The 23,877-nt window shown below is 36.7% G+C and overlaps 1 long non-coding RNA gene across 1 annotated transcript in view; it reads left to right on the forward strand.

Annotated features, from left to right (window-relative positions):
- The window catches only part of LOC106005650, a 37,051-nt gene extending 19,049 nt beyond the window's left edge, over positions 1-18,002 (forward strand). Inside the window, exons 2-4 of the long non-coding RNA XR_001179166.2 lie at positions 8,900-9,004; positions 14,287-14,391; positions 16,150-18,002. This is a non-coding gene — a long non-coding RNA (uncharacterized LOC106005650). The remainder of the gene's footprint in view (positions 1-8,899; positions 9,005-14,286; positions 14,392-16,149) is intronic.
- The last annotated feature ends 5,875 nt before the right edge of the window (positions 18,003-23,877 follow it).

Below are 23,877 nucleotides of genomic sequence, written 5' to 3' on the forward strand. Positions count from 1 at the left end.
AATTTAAATTTAGTCCAATCTATTACATGTTCCTGTTCTGGATAGCATGTTTTGTGTAGCACCAATTGTGCTTAAGAAATAGATTTCCCTGCTCACAAAGATATCTTCCTATGTTCACTTCTGAAAGTTTACCTGTATCACCCTTTATAGTTAGATCTACATTTTATCTAAAACTGATTTTTGTGTATGGTGCAGGATTCAAGATTCACATTTTTTCTGTATAAATATTTGATTTACATAGCATCAATGAGTGAAATAACTAGGCTTTCGTAGCAATCCCCTACTACCCTTGTCATAATCTGGTGACCATATGTATGTGAGTCTGTTTCCTTCTCTTCTATTGGTCTATTCTCACATCAGTGACTCAAAATACTAATGTTATTTTATAATAGAGCTTGAGGTCTGGTGGTAGTAGTTGTCTTTCAACTTTGTATTTATTCTTATCATGAGACTTGACTATTGCAGGCCTTTTGAATTTCCTTATAAGTTTTAGAATCACCATGTCAGTATCCACAAAAGAAGCTGACATTCTGACTGGAATTGTATTTGAAGTTATAGTTCAGTTTGGGGAGAATAGATATCATTACAATGACTTTTGGTTTCAATGAACACTGTATATGTTCTTCCAATTATTTAAGGTTAGTTTATCTTGATAATGCTTTGGATTTGTTTAATTTTTTATTTTTAATGTAGAGGTCATGTATATTTTTGTTATATTTATTAAGAGATGTATGCTGGGGGGCACGTGGGTGGCTCAGTGGGTTAAGCCTCTGCCTTCAGCTTAGGTCATGATCCCAGGGTCCTGGGATCGAGCCCCACATCTGCCTCTCTGCTCAGCGGGGAGCCTATTTCCTCTCATTCTCTCTGCCTGCCTCTCTGCCTACTTGTGACCTCTGTGTCAAATAAATAAAATAAAATAAAATAAAATAAAAAAGATGTATGCTGGTTCTTTATGTAAACATAGTTTTTAAGTTTAATTTTGTATTTATTGCTATATATATATATATATATATAGCATTTTATATAGTACTATAGAATATTATAGTATTATAGAAATATATATAGTATTATAGAAATATAATTTTTATTGATCTGTTATAAAGCAAACTTGCAAATCTCACTCATTAATTCTAATAATTTGGTGGTACATCATTTGAATTCTCTTGTTTAAAATAATTTTGTCTCCAAAAATTGCAATTTTATTCCTTCTTCTTTAATTCTTATGCCTTTCATTTCTTTTCTTGCCTATTGCCCCAAGGAAGAATGCTAGTTCAATGTCAAGTAGAATTGACAAGAGTAGATAACTTGTCTCTATTCCCAATATCAAGGGGGAAGTTTTTCAATAAATAACAAGTAAATATGATATAGATATTTTATAGATACCCTTCATCAAATTAAAGATCCTTAGAATTTATTCCTAGATTCTAAGAGTACTTATCATTAATGGATGTTAAATATTATTTTTCTATCTATAAAGGTGATAAAAATGAAAGAAAATCCACATGATTTCCCTTCCCTTTTCTTTCTTTATTTTTTTTTTTCATGCCTTCCCTTTTCTCTTAATGTGACAAATAACATTGAGTTTTAAACTGAAACCCATTTGGTCATGATGTGCTATTCTCTTTATGTATTGCTAGATTTGGTTTGCTAATATTTTATTTCATATATTTTCACCCATTTTCATATGATAAATGTGCCTGTAATTTTATTTTTTGTGATGCTGTTATCAGGTTTTTCTATCAAAGTTTAATTGCATCATAAAATGAGTTAGGAAATGTTCCCTTTTTTCTATTCTCTAGAAAAGTTTTTATAATATTGGCTTTATTACTTCCTTAAATGTTTGAGAGAATTCACAAGTGAAACCATTTGGGCTTAGAGTTTTCTTTGTGGAGAGGTTATTTAATAACTGATCCAAATCGCTAATAGGTAAAGAACAATTTTGATTTCCTATTTATTCTTGTGTTTGTGTTGATAGGTGTATTTATCAAGAAATACAGGTTTTTCTATCTGTGTACTTTTATCTAAAATTTCAGATTTATTGGTATTATAATTATTTACAATTTTTGTATAATATTTGTATTATATTTGTATAATTTTGTATAATATAATATAATATAATTATTTACAATTATATATATACAAATAAATATAATTATTTACAATGTTTGTGTTGATAGGTGTATTTAGCAAGAAATACAGGTTTTTCTATCTGTGTACTTTTATCTAAAATTTCAGATTTATTGGTATTATAATTATTTATAATTTTCTCTTATGATATTTTTAATATCTATACAAAATGTGGTAATGGCCACTTATCAGACAGCTAATTTGAATTACCCCACTTCAGTAATCGGTCTTATTAGTCTTGCTAATTTCCCTTTAAAAAAAACTATATTGGTTTGACTTTGTTGATCCTTCTGACATGTTTGTTTTCCTAGTTTACTAATTGTTGCCTAACCTTTATTATTTTTCAGCCCCTGCTTTTTTAATTTAATTTTCTGTAATTTTTTGATTGTTCCTTTCAGCTTTCTTTCCAATATATGTATTTAAGACTATATGCTTCTCTCTACCTATGGTTTTAGTTAGATTCTATAAGTTGTTGTCATGTTTTAATTACCATTTAATTTAAATGGTTTTTCAACTTCCATCACGGTTATTCTTTTTAAACCCCATTTGGTCATGATGTATTTTTATTCCTTTAATGTATTACTATATTTGGTTCACTGCTATTTTATGTAGAATTTTTTTCATCTATTTCATAAGATAAATTTGCCTGTCATTTTCCTTTTTGTAATGTTCTTATCAGGTTTTTCTATCAAAGTTTAATTGCATCATAAAATGAGTTAGGAAGAGTTCAAGTTAGTCAATGGGTAACAGTTTCTTTTTGGGGAGGGGAGTGTAGTGGATAGTCTGAAAATGTCCTTATTTTGCCTTTATCTTTAAGACCATATATATTTGCATAGGGGAAGGGTAGGAAAACTAAAATGAGATAAAAACTGGAAGACAAACCATAAACAACTCTTAACTATAGAGAACAAACTGAGGGTCGTTGGAGGGGAGGTGGGTAGGGTAGGGGGGATGGGCTAAATGGTTGATGGGGATTAAGGAGGGCACTTGTGATGAGCACTGGGTGTGGATGTGATGAAACACTGAATTCTGCACTAGAAACCAATACTACACTATATGTTAAATACCTCGAATTTAAATTGAATAGAAGACTCTATATCTGCATAATGAATTCTACATTGGCATGTATGTCAGCACTTTGAAGATGTCATTCCACTGTCAGTTATTTCTGATGAGAATTCAGTCTTCATTCTTACCTTTGCTTCTTTACAAATGACATGTACTTTCTCCATTTACCTCTAAGATTTTTCTCTTTGTATCTGATTCTTATTAGTTTTAAATATGATGTGCCTGGTTATGAATTTCTCTTATTTTACTTGGTTTTCACAGTAATTCTTGAAGTTTGATTGATGTTCTTCTTAACTCTTACCTATTTTAGTATTATTTCTGTACCATTTTCTTATTTTTTCTTCTGGAACTGAAGTTCTACACAGATTAATCCTTTTCACTGTGAATATGAATATATATATATATTTTTCCCACCCTTTTTTCTGTGCTTGTTATTTTTTTATTTTTCCATCTCTGCTTCACTGTGGATATTTTCAACTATCTTCCAGTTTGCAAGCCTTCTTCAGCTTCATGCTGTCTGATATTAAACCCATTTATTAAGTTCTTCATTTGGGTTCTAGAGCTTTTACTTTTGGAGTTTAAATTTGCTTGATAGATAGATAGATTCCAATGTTCTTTTTTTTTTTTCTTTTCAGCATAACAGAATTCATTGTTTTTGCACCACACCCAATGCTCCATGCAATCCAGTTTTCCTTTTTTAAAGGTTTTTAAATTTATTTTTGAGACAGTACCTGTGTGAGCCTCAGGCCAACTCCCTACAGAGTACCGAGCCCTACTCCTAGTTCCAGGTTCCATCTGATGACCCTGAGATCATGACCTGAGCTGAAATCAAGAGCTAACCTCTTAACTGACCGAGCCACCCAGATGCCCCTATAGATTTCAATTTTCTCCTAGTATACTTGACCTTGTAATTATAACTATTTCGATATCCACATTTGAAAACCAATTTTTCAATCTCCCTGAGTTGCACCTATTTCTTTATTTTTAAGATTTAAAAAATTTTTTAATTGTGTTTACACTCAATAGGAGGCTCCAACTCATGCCCCAATATTGCACACTCTACCAGCCGAGCCAGCCAGATGCCCCAGCATTTTATTAAATTGTCTATTTTTTCTTTTCATTTTCTTAAAAAAGATTTATTTATTTATTTATTTAGTTAGTTAGTTAGTTAGTTTAGAGAGAGAGAGAAACAGGGAGCATGAGAGAGAGTGAGCACAAGCAGGGGTGAAAGGCAGAGGGAGATGGAGAAGTAGGCTTTCTTCTCAGCAGGGAGCCCAGTGTAGGACTCAATCCCAGGACCCTGAGATCATGGCCTGAGCTGAAGGCAGATGCTTAAATGACTGAACTACCCAGAAGCCCCTTTTCTCTTGATTTTTGTTTGGTCTTGTCCCTTGGAATGCCTGATATTTCATATGAAAACATGAAAAATAATTTGATGCTTTGGATGATGTTATCTTCCTCCAGAGGGTTAACTCTATTTTATTAGGCAGTGAGCCTAGGAAAGATTATCATAATCCAATCATACATTAAGTAGATTTAATTAGTTTTCAGCCTTTGTGAGATTTTGTCTATTTATAGTTGATTGCTAATACAAGAGTGAATCCATTCAAGGATCTAAGTGAAAATTTATATATTTAACCGAGCCTGCCCTCTTGGTTTTCCAACTAAAATTTTTATTTCCTAACCCAGAAAGACTGAAAGATTTGTTACCCTTAGTGGCTTCTCCACTTATGGCTTGCAAATTAGCAAACTTCTTGAGGAAAAAAGTGGAGATGAATGTTGCACTCGCACCCTCTTCTTGCCTCCTGTCTTGTTTTTGCCCTCTATGTCATCTTTTGTTCCCTCAAGTTCATGCTGCCTTGCTAGTTCTCTAGTATTTTAGAACCGGTGTTTAAATTTGTCCAGTGTTTTTTAGCTCTTCTCGGTTGGTTGTGTTGCCATAAACTAATCTGAAGCTATTGCTGAATTTTTAAATTTGAGGGAATTAGTGAGATGCTTCCAAGTAAATAGCAAAAATATAAAAAGAATAATATCATGAGGTAAAATAGGCAGGATCTGAAGAATAGACCAAGGAAGCTAACATGAGAATACATTCCAGAGTAAGAAATAAAACCCATGAAAGAGGGAAAATAATTTGCCATGACAAATTTATGAAGCATAAAATGATTTTTTTTCCTCTATTAAAGAGTTGACTCTAAAGCTCAAACAGGCTCCAGGTTCCAGGATGATAGGACACAAGGCACATCTTGTCATAACCTGAACAAACTTTCTGAACTCATAGGCTAATAAAGAAAAAATCTTCCAAGCAAAAAGAACTTACCAGCCATCAGGGAATGCAAATTAAAACCACAAATAGATGTCACTTCACACTCATGAGGATGTTTATAACAAAAACACAGATAATAGCAAGTGTTGGAGGAGATGTAGAAAAATTAGAACCTTCATATACTGTTGGTGGGAATGTAAAATAGTGCATGCAGCTGCTTTGAAAAATAGTTTCGCAGTTCCTCAAATATTAAACAGAGTTAATTACTAGCCCAGCAATTCTGCTCCTAGGTGTATACTAAAGAAAAATGAAAACTCTTGTCCATGTAACAACTCATATGTGAATGTTTACATATTTCAATGTTTAAGTGGAAACATTTTTGCATATCAGCTACTTTGTCTCCTTTAAAAAAAATGTGTTTATTTATTTATTTGGGAGAGAGAAAGAGAGAGAAACTGACTGTGGTGGGGAGGGGCAGAGAGGGAGTGAGGGAGAAACTCTAGAAACTCTAGAAAGACTCCCTACTCAGTGTGCAGCCCAACATGGGGCTCAGTCTTACAACCCTGAGATCACAAACCGAGCTGAAACCAGGAGTCAGATGTTTAAGCAAAAGAGCCACCCAGGCACCCCATAGCTACTTTGTTTCATTGACTTGTCTCCCGCATTTTTCTTTTCTTTTAAACACTGCTATCCATGTCCTCAGAATCAGAATCTTTCAGGAGGCAGTCTATATCCAGGCTGTGTCACACATTATTGACAAAAGGGTCTGCTCTGTTCTAACAGCTGAATATTAATGATTGGTGATGGTGTCAGAGAAAGAAAGATAAATTGGTGTTCACCTCACAAGTTGGGAGGATAGAGATTTAGATACAACATTTTTTTTTTTTTTTTAACGCCTTGGGCACATCTGTCAGAATTTCCAATTAATTGAAAATACATTTCTTTCCTATAAAGTTTCTGTAAAAAGACAGAAAAAGCTTTATGTTAGTTAGGCCTTTTTATTTAACATAGACTTAGAATGCAGAGAGAAACATTAAGTATCAACTTGAGCAAAATAACGTCATGGACTCCCCAAAGTCGAAATTACCCTCACCTGATGACTTTACAGCTTTGGTTCCTGGCTGGTCCCATTATCTTGGAGTCTGTCTCCGTTCGACAGGTGGATATGAACATGTGATTGGGCTGGATGGTGGGCATTCGAGTAGTGTGGGTGGGATTCTGGACTAAGCTGGCCTTTTAGATGTTCTTCTCTCCTTTTTGGTTTTTAAAAGGTCAGTGTGTGAACCACTTCAATGTCCCCCACTGTTTTCCTTTGCATTTTACAATGCCTGTGTGAGCTCCAGCAGGGAGCACGTTTATTGTGCATGCCACTCAACTTAGATTCTACTAGAGCAAATAATTGTAACAACTCGGAGGAAAAAACTGGAAAATAAGTCCCTGATGTAAAACTGGTCACAGGGCCAAAACGGTAGTGCCAATTATGATTTCAGTGCCTTACACACATTACATTGCCAACAGTCTTTTAAGAAATATATAATTTATTGTTGGTTTGGGCGGGCATGTTAATATTTGTTCTCAAGCAACCAATTGTCTTTGCATTAAAAGTTAATATTGAAGATTTCAATTCACTTTTGTTAATGTTACTTCTGTTTAGTTCTTCTTTTGTTGTTGTTCTTGAATGAAGAACATCAATGACAATAAGTTGGCCAAAAAAGAGGGTACCCAGAGGGCTGACTCAGCATGCATGTGGACCTGGGGCACATATACCTTTTCTTATAATTTTCTAAATAATGTTCCTTGCCTTGATTACATGTATTAAAAGCTGCAAGCCAATCACTGAAACAATAAAATAAAGCTTATTACATTCTCCTTTTGTTGAAGTCAGGGATCCAGGTCTTATGAAAGTCCTAAAATAAAGGATATGATACCTGTTCCTATATGAAAGGGTTTCCACAGAGATGAATCATAAGGAAATGAACTATAAGTCATGATACAATAGATACTTAATAGTCAACTATATAAAGACAAAAAATTTGCAAAGATCTGCCTCATTGTTAAACATATGGCATGTGCCAGTATCAGAATAAAACTGAAAGGATGTGAAAGATAAATAATTCTGTGAAAATGTCCCAGTGATCAGCTATGTCAGAGAAGGATCAAAGTAAACTTATGGATGAATTAGTTAATACTGGAAAAGACCACTCCAATTATTCTTTGAAAATAAACTTCAAAGTTGCAGGAAAACTACTTTTTGGATGAGCATTCATAAACCCTGGCATTTCTTTCTTCAACAGTACATGAATTCTCTTTTCGTGTTTCCCAGACCCTAAGAGGAATCTTCTGGAAGGACCATTTCAAAGACAACCACTCATTAATACCCCTGGCAACATACCACTTACGTATTTATATCGAAATGTACCCATCACATTAACTTGGGACATTTCCAAAGAGCTAATGACATGGAAGTTCTGGCCAAAGTCAATAACAACAACAAAATAACCTGCCAGCCTTAGCCAACCCTTATCTACTTCAAGTACAGAGATTAAATAGCTCAAGTCTGGATGGAGCCCCAGTAAGTGCAGCCTCTGCCAAACCAAGAAAACTGAAATGTGGACAGGATATGCCTCTGTTTATCTGCGAGATGTAGGCATGCCTGGGGAACTGACTATCCCTTAAATAAATGCCTCCTCTGCCTTAGTCTTGTGCTACCTCCTTTACTTATGGGCTGTCATTTAGAGACTATCCCTTTGAGGACCTCAGATTTATTCAGTCATTCAATCATTGATTCACTAAATATTTGTTCCTATTTCACAGATGAGGAAAGTCTCTTCAGGAATAAATGTCAACAAGTAATTTACTCAAGGTCACCCAGTCAGCTAGTAAACTGCAGAGAAGAGATTGAGGCGAGATGGCTAGGACTCCAAAGTCATGTTCTTTCCTCCATTCGGGAGCCCTGCGACAGGGGCTCCATCCTAATCATCTCGGGCTCTCACATGTATTTCTGAACCTGATTCTGGTTTATCGGAACAAAGTTTTCTGTGGTGGGGCCCAGAAATCTATTTTAACAAGAGTTTCTTGTGATTTTGATATGTAGCCAGGTTTAGGAACAACTAAAACACAAAGTACTAGTTTTCTAACTCTTAAGCCAGTTCCTGATCCAAAACACTTACTCAGTAACTAATAATTTGGGGCTCCTGGGTGGCTCAGTCAGTTAAACATTTGTATTTGGCCCAGATCATGATCTCAGGGTCCTGGGGATCAAGCCCCACGTTCCGCTCCCCGTTCAGCCTGGAGTCTGCTGCAGCCCTCCCTCTGTTCCTCCCCCTGCTTATGCACTTTCTGTCTCCAATGAATAAATAAAATCTTAAAAAAAAAACCCTAATAATTTATTTGAAAAATATTTATTAAGCCCTCACAATGTCCCTGTCATTGTTATAGGCACAGCGGTGAGCAAAAATTCCTGCCCTCTTTCGAGCTTCGGGACAGAAGGTGGGACAGAAGAGACAGAAAAAAACATGAAAGACAAGCAAGTTATCCGTTACGGTAGGAAAGGGTTAAGGGTTAAGAAAAAAAATAGAGATGTGTAAGGGGATCCATGAGGGTAGATATTAAACAGGTGGTCACTGTTGCCTTCCCTGCAAAAGCAACATGTGAAGGGAGTGGGGAATGTGCATCTCTGGGAAGAGTAACCAGGCAGATGGAACAGCTAGCACAGAGGCCCTAAAGCAAGCATGTGCTTCATGAACCCAAGAAATATCAAAGGGCCAATGTGGGTGGAGGAAGAGAACAGACAATGTTGATAGGAAAGGTAAGGAAAGAAGAACAAGGTGAGCCCATTTGGGGTCTTATGGCCTATTGCAAGTACTCTTACTTTTGCTCCAAATGAAATGAGAAACTATCGTTAGGCTTTGGTTTGAAAAGTTATGATGAGCTGATATATGAAATACAAAGAAGGCCAGATGATTTTGAAAGAGTTCTAATCCAGACTTCTACAAAAAGGCAGGTGTTTTTCTAGATTATTCCAGGGAAATGGTATCTCACATGAGAGGGGGCTTAATTATCCTTTAGTCACCCATTTACTTCATTCAACTATTCATTAACCAAATATTTATTAAATCCATAACCTACTCTCTGTTACATGCAATGCTAAGTGCAGAGGGTTTTATAAGATTTATGACTTAGCCCCTAAAGTGTTCAGCAGCAGTATATATGGTCCAGGTTCCCTGTGAAGTAATTGTTTATCCCCAATCTAATTACTTCCATTGTAATTAAGCCCCTTTCCTTTGGCTGATTGTCAATAGGTGATGTAGTCCATCCATGTGGTCACCAGGTTTATGTCTGTGACAAGCTATGGCTGGCAGTCTCTTCTCAAGGTTTATTGGGGGGGGAAAGGTGTTGGATGCATGGGTTAATCTGAACAGGAATATTGGAAATTATTGGCAGAGAAGAAGGAGTGCCAGAATGGCGGGTACTAGAAAGTGGGAAAGTTCTCTTGTGTCCTGGGGTTGAGGGCAGAGAAAAGGGAAAAGGTGCTGCTTACTGATTTTTGGGGAATAAGAGAGAAGTATGAGTCAAACTAGTTGCTTTTACTTATATATTTTGAGCTTATTTTATTGCCATTGAATAGGGAAATGCTTCAGAGCAATAGCAAAACATGGAATGGAGCTGGGCCAAGAAAAAAAAAACTTAACACAGTGACTAATTCTTTTAAGATGATTCAATTTGCAGACTTTACAGGTAGTGGAAATAGTGTAGTAATGCACAACATAACAGAATAACAGTCACCTCAGTTTTCTTACTCCAAGGATAAATAGTCAAGGACCTAAACCGTGATTAATATCTTGATTATGCTTTAATACAAGGACATTTTAGTGGCCACATTTAAAAGATTTTTCTTTGTGCTTTACCTTGAGGACAATAAATCTATGCTAACTTTATGGCATAATGATTTTGTTTCATAAATATATCAGGTTAAGAAATGATTAGACCACATCCAACCTTCTCCATCCAATTTTTTATTCCTAAAGATTTAAACTGATAATCTGAATTTTTACTTTCTGGCAGGGCATCTTGATTATAAATATATAATAAATCATGATTGTAAACACATCATGCTATGAAGAAACAGAAAATCTCTCTGATACAGAAGACATCATTTTCTAAATCTGTTTTCACCATTTTAATTTCAAGAGTAAAGAAAAATACAGATGCAAGTAGAAATCATAAAGGCACCTATTATCTCCCCGAAGTGGCAAAAGTATACACAATGTTTTAAATTACTTGCATGAGATATAATGCTAGGTTGATAGTTCAAGTCTGATAGAGCATAAATCTCAAGCTTAGATATTACTGATGGAAAATGGGACATAAGGCTAAATTCAGACCTCTCCCAAGTGACTAGAGGAGTCCAGGTGGAAGGGGAGAAGTGCAAAATGAAAGCTTATGCTTCACTCTGCTGGAGAAGCTGAGTGATACTGTGATCAAGGAAAACAAAAAAGAAAAGAAAAGCTTACCCTGTCTTGCATATACCTGAAGCAGTCTGTTTCACTTATTCACTTATTCACTTAAATCTTTTAAACATTTTATAAAGATTCTGTTGCCTTTTCAAAAAATGGTGGGACTAGGGGAGTTTTGTCGTACAGGCTAACCTGTCCTAATCCTCACAACATGAATGGAATTAAATGTATATTCACTAGTTCATGTTTGTTAAAGTGTTTCTCTTCTAAAGACATTTTTCTTTAGGCATTTTCTATATTCCTGACTAGGAATATAGAAATATATGGAGTGGAATTTCACTTCATTAGAGCGAAAACTTGTATCTTTTTCTTTTGGACTTTCTGGTGGTGCACTGAAAAGAATTTGAAAAATATTATCAGTTAAAAGACCATAAAGGTAATTTAGGAATATGAAATTGGTGAGCTAATGTTTGTGTTTAATATTTTGTAAAACTGTAATGCTAATCTATTTCCTTGCTAGACTCTTATTAAGATCATACTGTCTGGATAGCTGACTCTTTCTCCCAGTGCAGTACAGGTGACCACCTGCCCAGTGCCATAGGTAAACCTTTAAAATCCCTTGAAAAGAACATGATTCTAGGATAAGAATGATGTAGCACTTCACAGATAGGGGAATGAGGAGATCAGCAAATTCTGTCTTGTTAAAACAACTTTAAAGCTAGACAAATCTAACAAAAATGGTCATCCTAGGGAACTGGAGAGATACCAAAGCAGTTTCTGAAAACAGCAGCTTTGCTGTTGAAGGGGACCAGCTTTATCTGGACTGAAAAGCAGGAGAACCACACCCAGAAGCAAGGGAGAAAAGCCTCAGCCCTCCTAGCTTGAGGCTGCAGCTTCTGGTGGGATATAGTGGAATACCAGAGGGCTAGACAGGGAGATTCTGGAAATGAGATAGGCATTGAGGGCCTTGATAAGCATTCCATGCATCCTTGACTGTCTGGAAGCCTGTACTCATGAGGCGGAGACCTCAGAGGGCCCAGCAAAAAATAAGAATGAAAACAGACTTGAAAAGTGCCCAGACCTGGAATGTACTCCCCAAACCAAACACAGATCCACTAGTAGAGAGTGGGAGCTGATAGACATGAGGTGTTTGAGTATACTGTGTGCCGATCATCGATAGATCACTAAACTGTGCAGACACGGGGGTTACCTCTGGGAAGGCAAGCTGAAAAAGGAAAATAAGATTTTTTTTTCAAACTCTGAGCAGAGACATCAGTAGCCATACACTACAGGGGTGATTTATTTCCCGCAGATTAAGCCTAAGCTAGTTAATTTTTAAAAATAAAGTGAGAGAGAAAGTAAACAACAACCAAAAAAAAAAAAAAAAAATACCCTAGCAGCATAAAAAACTCTCAGGATAAAAATAAAATGAAAGCAAGAGTTGCTATATTATCTAAAATGTCCAATTCTCAAGAAAAAATAACGAAACCAAAAAACAGAAAAATATGACCCATACTCAGGGAGAAAAAGAAGCCATCAATGAAAATACCCTCTGGGAGGTCCTGTAAGTTGGATTTAGCAAGTGAAGACTTCAAAGCATCTATCGGTTAATGCTCAAGGCACATTTTAAACTAGCACTAGAGAATATGCTAACAATGATCCAGCACAGAGGGAATACTGATAAGGAAATCAAATCTATTTGATTAAAAAAAATACCAAATGAAAACTCTAGAGTTGATAAATATAACCACCAAAATGAATTATTCATGAGATGTGCTCCACATCAGATTCAACATGAATGAAGAAAGAGTTAGTGAACTAGAAAATGGATCAATAGAATTTATCCAATCTGAAAAACAGAAAAACAATTGCAGACACATTAAACAAATCCTCGGAGACCTGTGTGTCACCACCAATCATATCAGTCCTGTGTGTAATGGGGAATCCCAGTGGGAGAGGAGAGAAAGAAAGGGACTGAACAAATATCTGAAGAAACAATTGGCTGAAAATAACCCAAAGTTTATGAAAAGCATTTATCAGTGGAATGGAAAAGCTAAACGAATCCCTAAGAGATTCTCATTCAGACACACCATTGTTCAATTATTTTTTTAAAACATTTTATTTCTTTATTTTTTGAGAGAGAGAGAGAGAGATGGGGTGTGTCAGAGGGAGAAGGAGAGAATCTCAAGTTGATTCCCTGCTGAGCTCAGAGCCCACACGGGTTTTGACTTCATGATCCTGAGATCATGATCTGAGCAGAAACCAAGAGTCAGATGCTTAACAAACTGAGCCACCCAGGCATTCCCCCCACCCGCCCTATAGCTGAACTATTGAAATCCAAAGGAAAAGAGAATATGTTGAAAGATTCAAGAGAAAACTCTAGTAACAGGAACTTAGAGCCTAGCAGATGCAGTAATGAACAAGGAGGTTGAAATGGATCTCACTCCATGAACCCAGATTCCTAGATCTTCGGGTAAATACAAAAGAAGACCTGGAGCCCTTTTTCATCCTGCATGATACTCCAACACATATCTTTGAATAGGAGTTTCTATTATTTTTGGAAAAGAGATTAATAAAGAAGATCCATAAATGAGTCTATACAACTTGAACTTGATCAAATAATCTGACCATTAACAGTAGTACTGATTATTTTAGTAATGTTCTAAGGAATGGAAACTCTACCAAAAGCAATGATAGAATCCTAGGGATAATGCCTCAGTGACCCCAGGGAGCCCATTCTCCCAGGAATGAAAACAGACAGACAAAATCAATTCTGGATAATCTAAATATGTGAAAACAGGTTAGCCATGCTTTTTCCCAGGTTACTGGAGTTGAATTGCCATGGCATTTGAAAACCTTCATTTAAATGGATAGTTGGAGTTTGAGAGCAAGGTGTACAGCTTCAAATAAAAGAAGAAGCTTTGTAATTAACAAAATGCTCAAGGTCAGTTCTATACCTTCTTATTCAATATTAACAAGCAAACAAATAAACAAAAAAAAAGTTCTCTGATTCTTAATACCATGTGTTCAGATCATTTAGTGTGTTTTGGCGTCCCTATGAGCTCATTTTCTGGATAATTGGAAAGTTAAGTAATTGCCGAGAAAAGGTAAACATCTGTTAAAGTCCTTAAGAGGAGCCTTAACTTATTTGATACGACTGCAATAAAATAGTAGTTTGTGTCAACATAAAATCCTTTTATCTATCATATGATGTCATGTGAAACTGCCAACACACAGTTTTTGATGTAAGACCTGATTTCAATATACTTCATTCATAATCAGAACCTACATTGTGATATCATTTTTTCCCTAAACTCTGAATAAATAAATAAAAGTGTGTTGACTTTGATTTATTTGTGTTTTCCTTAGGTACCTGATGACGACAACAGCTTAAGAAGATTCAATTGGCTGGTGTGATTGATAGAATTAAGTGGCTAATGACTGAGGAGGTGGGACATTTCCAATTCCAAACGAGTAAGCTAATTCCTTCAGTATTTACGCTTTTCCTCTGGGCTCATGATGTACCACTGAACATATGTTCCTAAGTATTCTTCCCTTTGTGAGTTTTTTCATTTCAAACAGAATGGTTTCTTTGTAAGCAAGAGCTTTACTTTCCCCTCCCCCCCTTCTTTACCTCTTATGGGGCTTTTTGAACGTGTTTTATAAGTATTGCTGACTAACTGGCTGAAAAGTGATCCAGAAGAACTTGGATATAGAATTTGAGCCAGATCCTGAAAATGGAAGGACTTTGAACAAAAATACAATGAACTGGGTGGTAGAGTCCATTACCTCATGTACTGAACACAGCATGCCTGAATACATAAAAAAAAAGCTCACTGCCTACAAAGAGGAGCAACGGCCTGACTAATTCATCCAGGGGTGAGATTGGGACACAGGAGGAGACTCAGAAATTATAAAATAGAAAATATGGCCCTGGCCATTCACCTGAAGAAACTGGAAGCATAGAAGACTGAAGACTTAGTTTTGTATCTTTTAGGATCTAAGTAGAATTTATCCCCATGTTTCAGGAAGTGGGTTCTATCACCTATATTTCATTTCAAGGGTTCCTAGTCTTCAAGAGGCAGCAAAAGGATGTGTTTTCCTGACATTACCATGTAAGATGATCCATAAAGACTCTCAAAACGTTCACATGCCTTCCTCTTATATCAGGCTTGAGAAATGGTTTTATTACTATGAGTTGTATATACTACTCTTCAAAGGGTAACTCTTTTTTTCTTCTGTATTGTTTCATCAATAAGAATTATTTCTTCTAAGTATTTTCATGACCCCTTTAATCTCATGAAAACCGTTACATATACTGAAAAGAAGATACTGAGATTTTCAAAGATGGCGGTCAGCATATATTCTCAATTTTCCTCTCCCTTCCTGCCTCCACCCACTCTTCTCTTGCTTACTTTGGGAAATTCCTTAAGGAAAGAAATTCAAGTCTTTCCTAACTTTTCTTAGCCCACAGCAAATTTCTCATTTCAGATGTCTTTGATTTCAATGTCTGTAACTCGACCGTACTGACCCTGCTCTCCTGTGTGCTGCCTGGTAATTCTTTTCCAAAAGCTTCGGGAATACCCATCCAGTTTCCCCACTGGTGTCCCAAGTTTCTCAAGGGCAAAGGTGGTGACTTCACTTCCTAAGCATCTCTAATGTGATCTTGGATAATTTAGAAATGATTATCAGCTAAGTGCACAAACAAGGGATATAAATCCATAACTCTATGTATTTGGAAATATGGATCACATGTCACTAATTCTAATCCATATTATTGTCATTAAATTTTGAGTAGATTTTTCCATTGTCCATTCTCCATTATTTCATTAAATGAAAATATCAGTGTCTATTTCAAAGAACACTATCTTCTAAAAGCAAATTATAAACCTACATAAATCTTAAGGATATTTCCATAGAGTAAGTCAAGAAAATACTACCTATTAAGGGAGCTCTCGATGAACAAAATGTGTGTTTTTCTCCAGTTATTAACCATCATAAACACTAAGTTATTCATAGAAAATTAAATATAATATGAAATGCATTAGAAAATGAAATATAAATTAAAAGTATTAAACTCATCTTAAAGCTCAAGTTTCCAGACTCTAGGTTTACTCTTTGTTCCCAAAACACAACTCCAACAAAAAAAGACATTTGAACACTTGAACTTTATCTTTCTGCTGCTGCTTTCTCAAAAGAGAAATTTAAGTGTTGTTTTGTTTTGTTTTCCAGAGAATTGGAGCAAGCAATATGGGAGATATCATCTGTGATTTTTCATCTTGACTAGTAGAAAAGGATAATCCTTATGTAATTGTTTGGAACATTTATGATATAGAATACATAAAATTAAATAATGTCTACTGCAGCCCCCCTCCCTTTGGACCTGAGTGATTTCCTATCCAATTTTCCTCTCACTTGGTCAATTCATTTTTCAGCTGGGTCCTCTTGAAGAAACAAAACATAAATTGGACTTGCCATTGTGTCTTGGACTATTTTTGGTGACAATTTTCTGTGACAGGGAAAAAGAGTTGCTAATTCATTGCTTCAGGAAATGAAGGCCTAATAGCCTCACATCTGGTAAATTATGGTCTTCCTGCTTCTTGAGGCAGCAACAGTACACACAACATTATTTGGAATTAAGAAAAAGCAGTGAAGGAAATCAATTTTTACATTTGCCGTGGACTAAAAAGAAAAAAAAAAAAGCAATAACATATTCTTTAAAAAAGCATCCATTGTCTAAAACATAGACCTGAGTCAGCCATAGGGTACATTGAGCCAAAGTCCTTCTGATATCCTAATGGAAACTCTGAGTGGTCTGTGGACTTAGATCACGTGGCATAGCTTCTTGCCCGTGGGATGGAGCCCTATCTTGCCTCTGGGGATGGGACTATGTGTAAATTTCCGTATTTGCACACATGTAATAATATGGTCTTAAAGGCCTCTGGGGAAAATGACAAGTAAAGATTGATTTTGCTTTGAGTGGGAGATCATGTTGCATATTGGATGGGAAAAATCAGTCTCACTTCTACATAACACCTGGACATCAATTTGCAAAAGAAGTTAAGAAGGGGAGATAGGAGGAAATCTCCCAAGGACACATACAGGATGCAGCAGTCTTCACTATGAATTGCAGGAGTTCAGGGATAGGAATAGAAGGGTCTTACCCCAGGTACTGTGCCAATGGGGACAGTGTGGTTGGGGGCAAATGGCCCTTATCACGGCAATACCAAGTTGCACCAAGAATTTGCGTAATCACCCCAATGACTACCATAATTGTATCTGTCCAGATCCAAGGGAAAATGAACTTTCATGACCAAAGAAGCAAACTGGAGGACTTCAACAGTAGATATAAGCAGTTGGTGAAAATAAATCTAACATGTGGGAAGGGCACTGGTGCTTGAAAACGGGGCTCTTTCTGTCTTGACAGAGCAGTGACAGCACAGCAGAGCATAGCTTACTCCCACCTAATCCTCTGTAATCCCCAGTCGGAACACCTAATTTCACAAGGGGTCATGCTCTCTTCCTTTGGTATTTCTATTGGGAACTTTACAAGGTGGACATGTGTCCATTACGATGCATTTTGATGGCTCCTTTTACGTGGAGTTGAGAATATTCCTTGATTGTGGTCGGTGCATTTTTGTGCTGTAAATGGAGTCTGGCTGAAATGTTCCCTTGATCACAGATCACAGAAAACAGCATGTGCTTGGAGAGGGAGAGAGAAAGGGAGAACGAGGCTGCAGATTTAGAAATCATTTTGCTTGTCTAAACCTGGGCTTTGTTCCATACAGATGACACAAACAGGAAGTGAGATGAGAAGCAGAGCAGGTTCAAGTCAGGATGTCACATGAAGATCAGCCAGTGGCATTTAGAACTAAGCAACTTAGGGAAGTACCATTTTATAGGCTCAAAAACTGGAAAACAAAACAGAGCCCGCCTAAGGCTTCAAACACCTGCTGTGCCTGATGCAATCCTTTACTTGGTTTGACTGTCCCTCACGCCATGACTCATGTTCAGATGACTGCTCACCTGAAGGCATTTAACTAATTGGCTTAAATAATTGATACAGTATATCTAACCCCATCTCTTAAAACCAGAGAATGATCATCGTGATTTTTCAAAATAGCCTAGCAAAGCTTTGAAAATTAATTCAGTTCATTGGCTTCTGTCCAGAAATAAATTTGAGGACTTCAAATAAGCTAGACTTCTCCAGGTCTACTGTTTTCAGGGAGATGGAAAAATTTTTTTTAAGTTTTGGAAAGGATGTGGGAATGCAGGAAGATGTAAAATATGTAACAATAAATATTATCCTCAAAGTTCAAATCTGTGATAATAAATCTTTGAATAGTTTTCACATTTATAATATCACTTTATCCTTCTGGCAATTTTGTGGTTTTGCAGGTGCCAGTATCCCCATTCTGCATATAAGGAAATAGAGACCAGGACTGTATATGTCATTTTTCCAAGGCTCCTGACAAGGTCAGAACTGGAACATAACATAACCCTAGTATCCTAGGGTCTTCTCCATTAACCCCATAGCTGCTGAAACCAGGGAAACCAGGTCTCTTGCTTCGAGAGACTCATCCTATGTCCCAGACAGCTTAAGTGATAGGAAGAGGGTTGAGGTGTGGAGGAGGAGAGAAAGTTTACTATGTGGCAGGCCTATTCAAAGTACTTCTATATATAATTCATTTAATCCCTGCAAGATGACAATGTATGCACTATTATTTGGGGCATTATACAGATAAGAAAATGATGCTCGAAGAGGAATTCACCAAATTCCACACAGCTCCTAAGTGACAGAGCTGGGGTTTGAACTCAGAGAGACTGGTACCTGAGTCAGGGCTCTTGCCTCACATTCTTTATTCCCTCTCTAACTTGTGAAGTTCCTTTTTATCTCCTTTGATCTGGAGTACAATCTTTACCACATAAAAAGCACTTAATAATTGATTTGTGGATTGACATTTTGTCTTCTTGCCTCTGGACCTTCAGCACAGTTTTTCAACCACTGAACTACTGATGCTTGGGGCCAAATAATTCGTTGTGGCGGAAACTGTTCATAGGACGTTGAGCAAACTCCCTAGCCTCTACCCACTAAATACCAGGAGTATCTCTCCCGACCACTGCCCGAGTTATGATTATTGAATGTGTCTCCAGATATTGCCAAATGTCTGAAGAAGTTGTGGGGACTGGAAGTCGTCAGTTTGAACCAAAAGAAGGAGCATGAGAAGGAGATATAGTCTTGAAAAGGGGTATGGCTGGTAGGGCTTTTCCAGAAATCCCATGTCAAGAGGGTTCTCACTTGACTGCTTTCCCTGCCCCACCCCCCCATATAGTCTTGGGAAGGGAATGAAGGCCTTGTGTGCCTCTGCCTCCCCTCATGGCAGCTGGGAGATACTGCTCATTGAGATAACATCCTTGAACCTGGGCAATATTCCAAATGTTGTCAGGAGAGGATAGTGATGGGAGACGGGGATCCCTGATGGGACAGGATTGCATAGTGTTATTGATGCTCCTATATGAGTACACGCTGGCACATGCAGCCTATTTCTGAAAAGAAAAGAAAGGAATGAGGCTCACTGGGAAGTAAGGGGTCTGATGCCCAGATGAACTGAGAGATATACGCTGGGGCATCAGGACCTCATTTGGAGATGATATTACTTTGACATAGAGCTGTAAGGGACGCTTGATGGAGAAAATCCAGAACCTGCTTATCTTTCAGCATGGGAGACATTTGTGTGTTTTCTGAGTCATCTGACACACAGAGTGGAGGACTTTCCTGATGGATAAGGAAACCTGATGTACTCATTTGTTATAACAATGAGGTCATTGAAAGACCCATAAAACTGAAGTTTGCTATCCAAGTTCGGATCTAGTTTGTTATTCAGATAGCGGTTCCAAGCTTATTTAACAGGCCAGTTTTGACAAGTTGAATTTCTTTATAGGATGTTGGTTGACTTGTAACATAGTCATCCTGTCATGAGCAGTATTTTCAACTTTGTGGAGAAAACCGAAGTCGAGAGGATTTTTCACAGTGAGATTTATACCTCCTTCAAATGGAGACTTTCTAAATCAGAATTTCATCAAAGATGTAGGAAAGGACTCAAAATCTCGCTAGACATTTCTAAAAATCGTACCAGAAAAAAAAAATGTAAAAGAAGAAATTGCAGATAAATTTGCACCTTAAAGAGAGCTCAAGCTATTTGAAAATCTAATACAAATACACCAAATATCTTACCTTTGCTCCCTGAGGTGAGGTGGCAGAATAGCATGAATACTATGGAGACAGAGGATTCTGAAGCGAAGTCACCAACAATTTTTTTAAAAGTTGATGAATGAATGTCCCTTTCATCACTTCCTACTGCAATATGGAGTACATAGGATTTCAGGAAGTTCCGACTGTCTTCCAAATCCCTTTTGGATCTTCACCGAGCCTCATAATTTTTGTGAGCCTCATTTCCACATGTAAACATGTAGATAATATCTATTACATAAGGCTTTTCGATGCCTAAACTAGATATTTTTGAAACCGCAAAATACTTGAACCGGTCATTCTAAACAGAAGCTATTCTCATAATATTACTATACCTAAATATCTTTATGACAGCTTGTTTAGACAAGTGGACATCTTTTTTCCCAAGGTTTGAAGCTGCTTTTTATTCTTCCTATGAAACTATAATTTTGCGTATTTTCCTGAGATGTATACAGAAGGAAGTGAAAGGAAAAGGGCTAGTTTTTTATAGTTATTGGAATCATGTTAAGAGATTGTTGATCACTACATTACACATACTGAACGGTGGGTATGTTTAATCTCAGCACATAGGTTAGTTTCCATGGCGTCAAACCACAAATAACGGCTGAACGGAATCTACTCTCATATGCATCAATTTCTTGCCGACTTGACAAAAATCTCAGTTCACATTTTGAAGACCCTCTGCAGAGCGACTCCAATGTTTAAAAAAGTCCAATTGTTACAAAGTAAATGGAAGTTTATTACACAATTTTGCAAGAACTACCCAGAGTGGTTGAGGTGATAATCCACTGGATCCCCTCATCAGGTTGGGCCTGGCAGTTTGACTCCTTAGGATGAAAATCACATCCAGCATCTTTTCTATTTGTCATGTAGCATATAGACACATGCACTTAACACCATCCTTCCTCCCCCATATGGGTCCCCAGTGTCAGGAGGAGGAGGAAGAGGAGGAGAAGAAGGGAAGGAGGAAGAAGAAGAAGAAATTATTAGCTTATAAAGATAAAGAGAATGAGGGGAGAAGACAGCAGTAGATTAAAATTTTGGGTGCATTTTTAAAAATTGGAAACTGAGAGTTGAAAACAGTGTAGGATAACGGAAAAATCTGAGCACGGTTTGCCCAGGGAAATGACAAGAAGTGAGCCAATTCACCCTGCAAAACTCCAGAAAGGCGCAGGAACTTAAAGGATCTACTTTTGGCAACAGATGGAGTTCAGGGGAAGGTTTGGATCCCAGTTTCTGCCCATACCCCATACAAGTATGCAGCTACTATTAAACTGCCCTCCCTACAACGTGCACGCACATACACACACAGAGATGAATGGATGGATGAATGGGACCAGAGAATTTTACTTTGGAGAAACCAAACATGAGAGGCTTTGAATGGAGGAGAAGGAGGACACAAAGAAAAACAGAGACCTGAGAATGGCCCCTCCCCCCCACCTTTCCCCACCCAGTTCTAGGGTTTATGGGTTTCTCAGTTGTCAAACTCATGTTATTCCCTCTACACTTACCCTGTCACTTCATTTCTGGCAGAAGTTGGTATTTTTCTGGATGGCCACAGGAAAAAAGTCTCTATATAAACATTCTAGTTTCCTCAATGGAAAGGGTAGGTCAACCGCCCACCAAGGACCTACCGTGGTCCCTGTCAGTCACCACCTCTGCTCATGCATTCAGTACCGGCATTGTTTGAGTAGTTCATTCTTAGGTACAAATGAACAGACAAGAATCAGAGACATTTGGGGAAAACATGCACCATAGACGTAGAGACCAAATCCAACAAAATAAACAAATAAAACTCAAATAGAAAAAGAGGACCTAGATGGATCAGAGTCAATCCAGAAAGTCAAAGTAAACTTTAAGGAATGTGTAATATATCCTTGGAAAAATACAAAAAAATTCAGTCTATAATATAGATACAAGTCACTATGAAACAGGATTAAAGAACAAGAAAGAATTCTTATCTATTACATAAAAAAACCTGAAATTAAAAAATTAAATAGAAGGTTGTAAGGGTTAAGAAAGTCTCCAAGTAGAGCAAAAATATTTAAAAAAAAAAAAAAAGGAAAGGTGGAGAGAAAAGATAGGAAAAAATAAAGACTAGAGTTAGAGTTTAACAGCTAATAATTAAGAGTTACATAAAGAGAAAAGAGAAAATCAAAGGAAGCTATTATCAAAGAAGCAATTCTTTTTAAATTTCCAGAACTGAAACTTATGTGTCTCCCTATTGGAAATGTACATGAAAGTAGCTAGTAAACCTGGTGATTCACAGACCTGTACCCCTGGGGATAAAAATAAATGTTTATAAAAAATAAAAAATTTAAAAAAAAAAGAAAGTAGCTAGTGCAATGAGTGATAAAAGACAAAACCTCAGGAAGGTCATTGTGAAACACGATATCTGAAATCCAGAAGAGATTCTAGAAGCTTCCACAAGAGAGGAGGAAAACAGTCAAATACACAAGAATGATCTTAGTCTTGTAACAGCAACTGAATCTTAGAAGACACTGGAACAAAGCCTGCAAAGTTTGGAGTGACAATGTTTTTCAACTTGGAATTTTATTTCCTTCTAAACGACCTATCTATCATAAGGATAAAATATTTGCTATTGAAAATAATTTTATCTTGCAGGAAATGTAAACATGCACACACACACACAGTGTTGAGGAAAGCTAAAAGTGAGATCTAAACCCTCATGATCCATACCTAAAATTATCAATGGAAAAACAGCAAAGCGTGCACAGGATTTTAAAACATGGAGTTAAAGGCAAAGAAGAAACATAGCAGTTGAGGGTATTTGCCTCTAGGAGCAGAACTCGGGTATAGAAAAGGATGAGATAATGGAAACATCCATTTTTCATTATTAGCTGTCTGGTGCTATTTAAATTTTAAATTCTATACTGATTACTCTGGTCAAAACAATCTGAGGGGTTTGAAGTGGTGGGGGGTGGGAGGTTGGGGTACCAGGTGGTGGGTATTATAGAGGGCATGGATTGCATGGAGCACTGGGTGTGGTGAAAAAATAATGAATACAGTTATGCTGAAAATAAATGAATTTAATTAAAAAAAAGAAAAAAACATAATTTAAAAATCATTAAAAAAATAAAAATAAATAAAATTAATGATATGTTAGTTCAAAATCAAAACACAACATTTTAAGAAGAGTTTTTGTAGTGATTGACAACTGCTTTTATTGCCTCTGGGAAGAAGAAAGGCAAAAATGTTTATTGGGAATGTTGGGGTAGTTCAACTGTCAAATTACCTTGTACATACATCCCTGTATATTTTCAATTAAAAGTTTATATTGCTGCATTTGTGAATTGGGGGTAGTGACTTACTCAGTGAGTACCAGGAGTCAAGATCAAGATCAATTTTATCTCATTCATAATATGAGAAGATATCTTATCAGAATGTAGTATCAGAAGAATGACAATACAGTGGGTAACATACATGCTCTGTGCCTGGGCGCTAGTCAGGTAATGGAGACATAGAATAAAGTTGTTCTTGTGGCTTAATGAGCAGGAGGCCTTGTTATCAGAGCCACTGGCAAGTAGACAATGCCAAAGGACCATGCTGCCTCTTTCATCTTATTCCCCAAAATGAATAACAAGAACAAATAATGATGCATGTACTAAGCACTGTTCTTAATGCTTTTTGTATTTTAACTGATTTAGTTTCACAACATTCCCATAAGGTAAGGATTGCTCCTGTCTCCA

The sequence above is a fragment of the Mustela putorius genome, unplaced genomic scaffold (genome assembly GCF_011764305.1).
Source record: "Mustela putorius furo isolate JIRA1106 unplaced genomic scaffold, ASM1176430v1.1 tig00000508_pilon_pilon_pilon, whole genome shotgun sequence".
Lineage (NCBI taxonomy): Eukaryota > Metazoa > Chordata > Mammalia > Carnivora > Mustelidae > Mustela > Mustela putorius.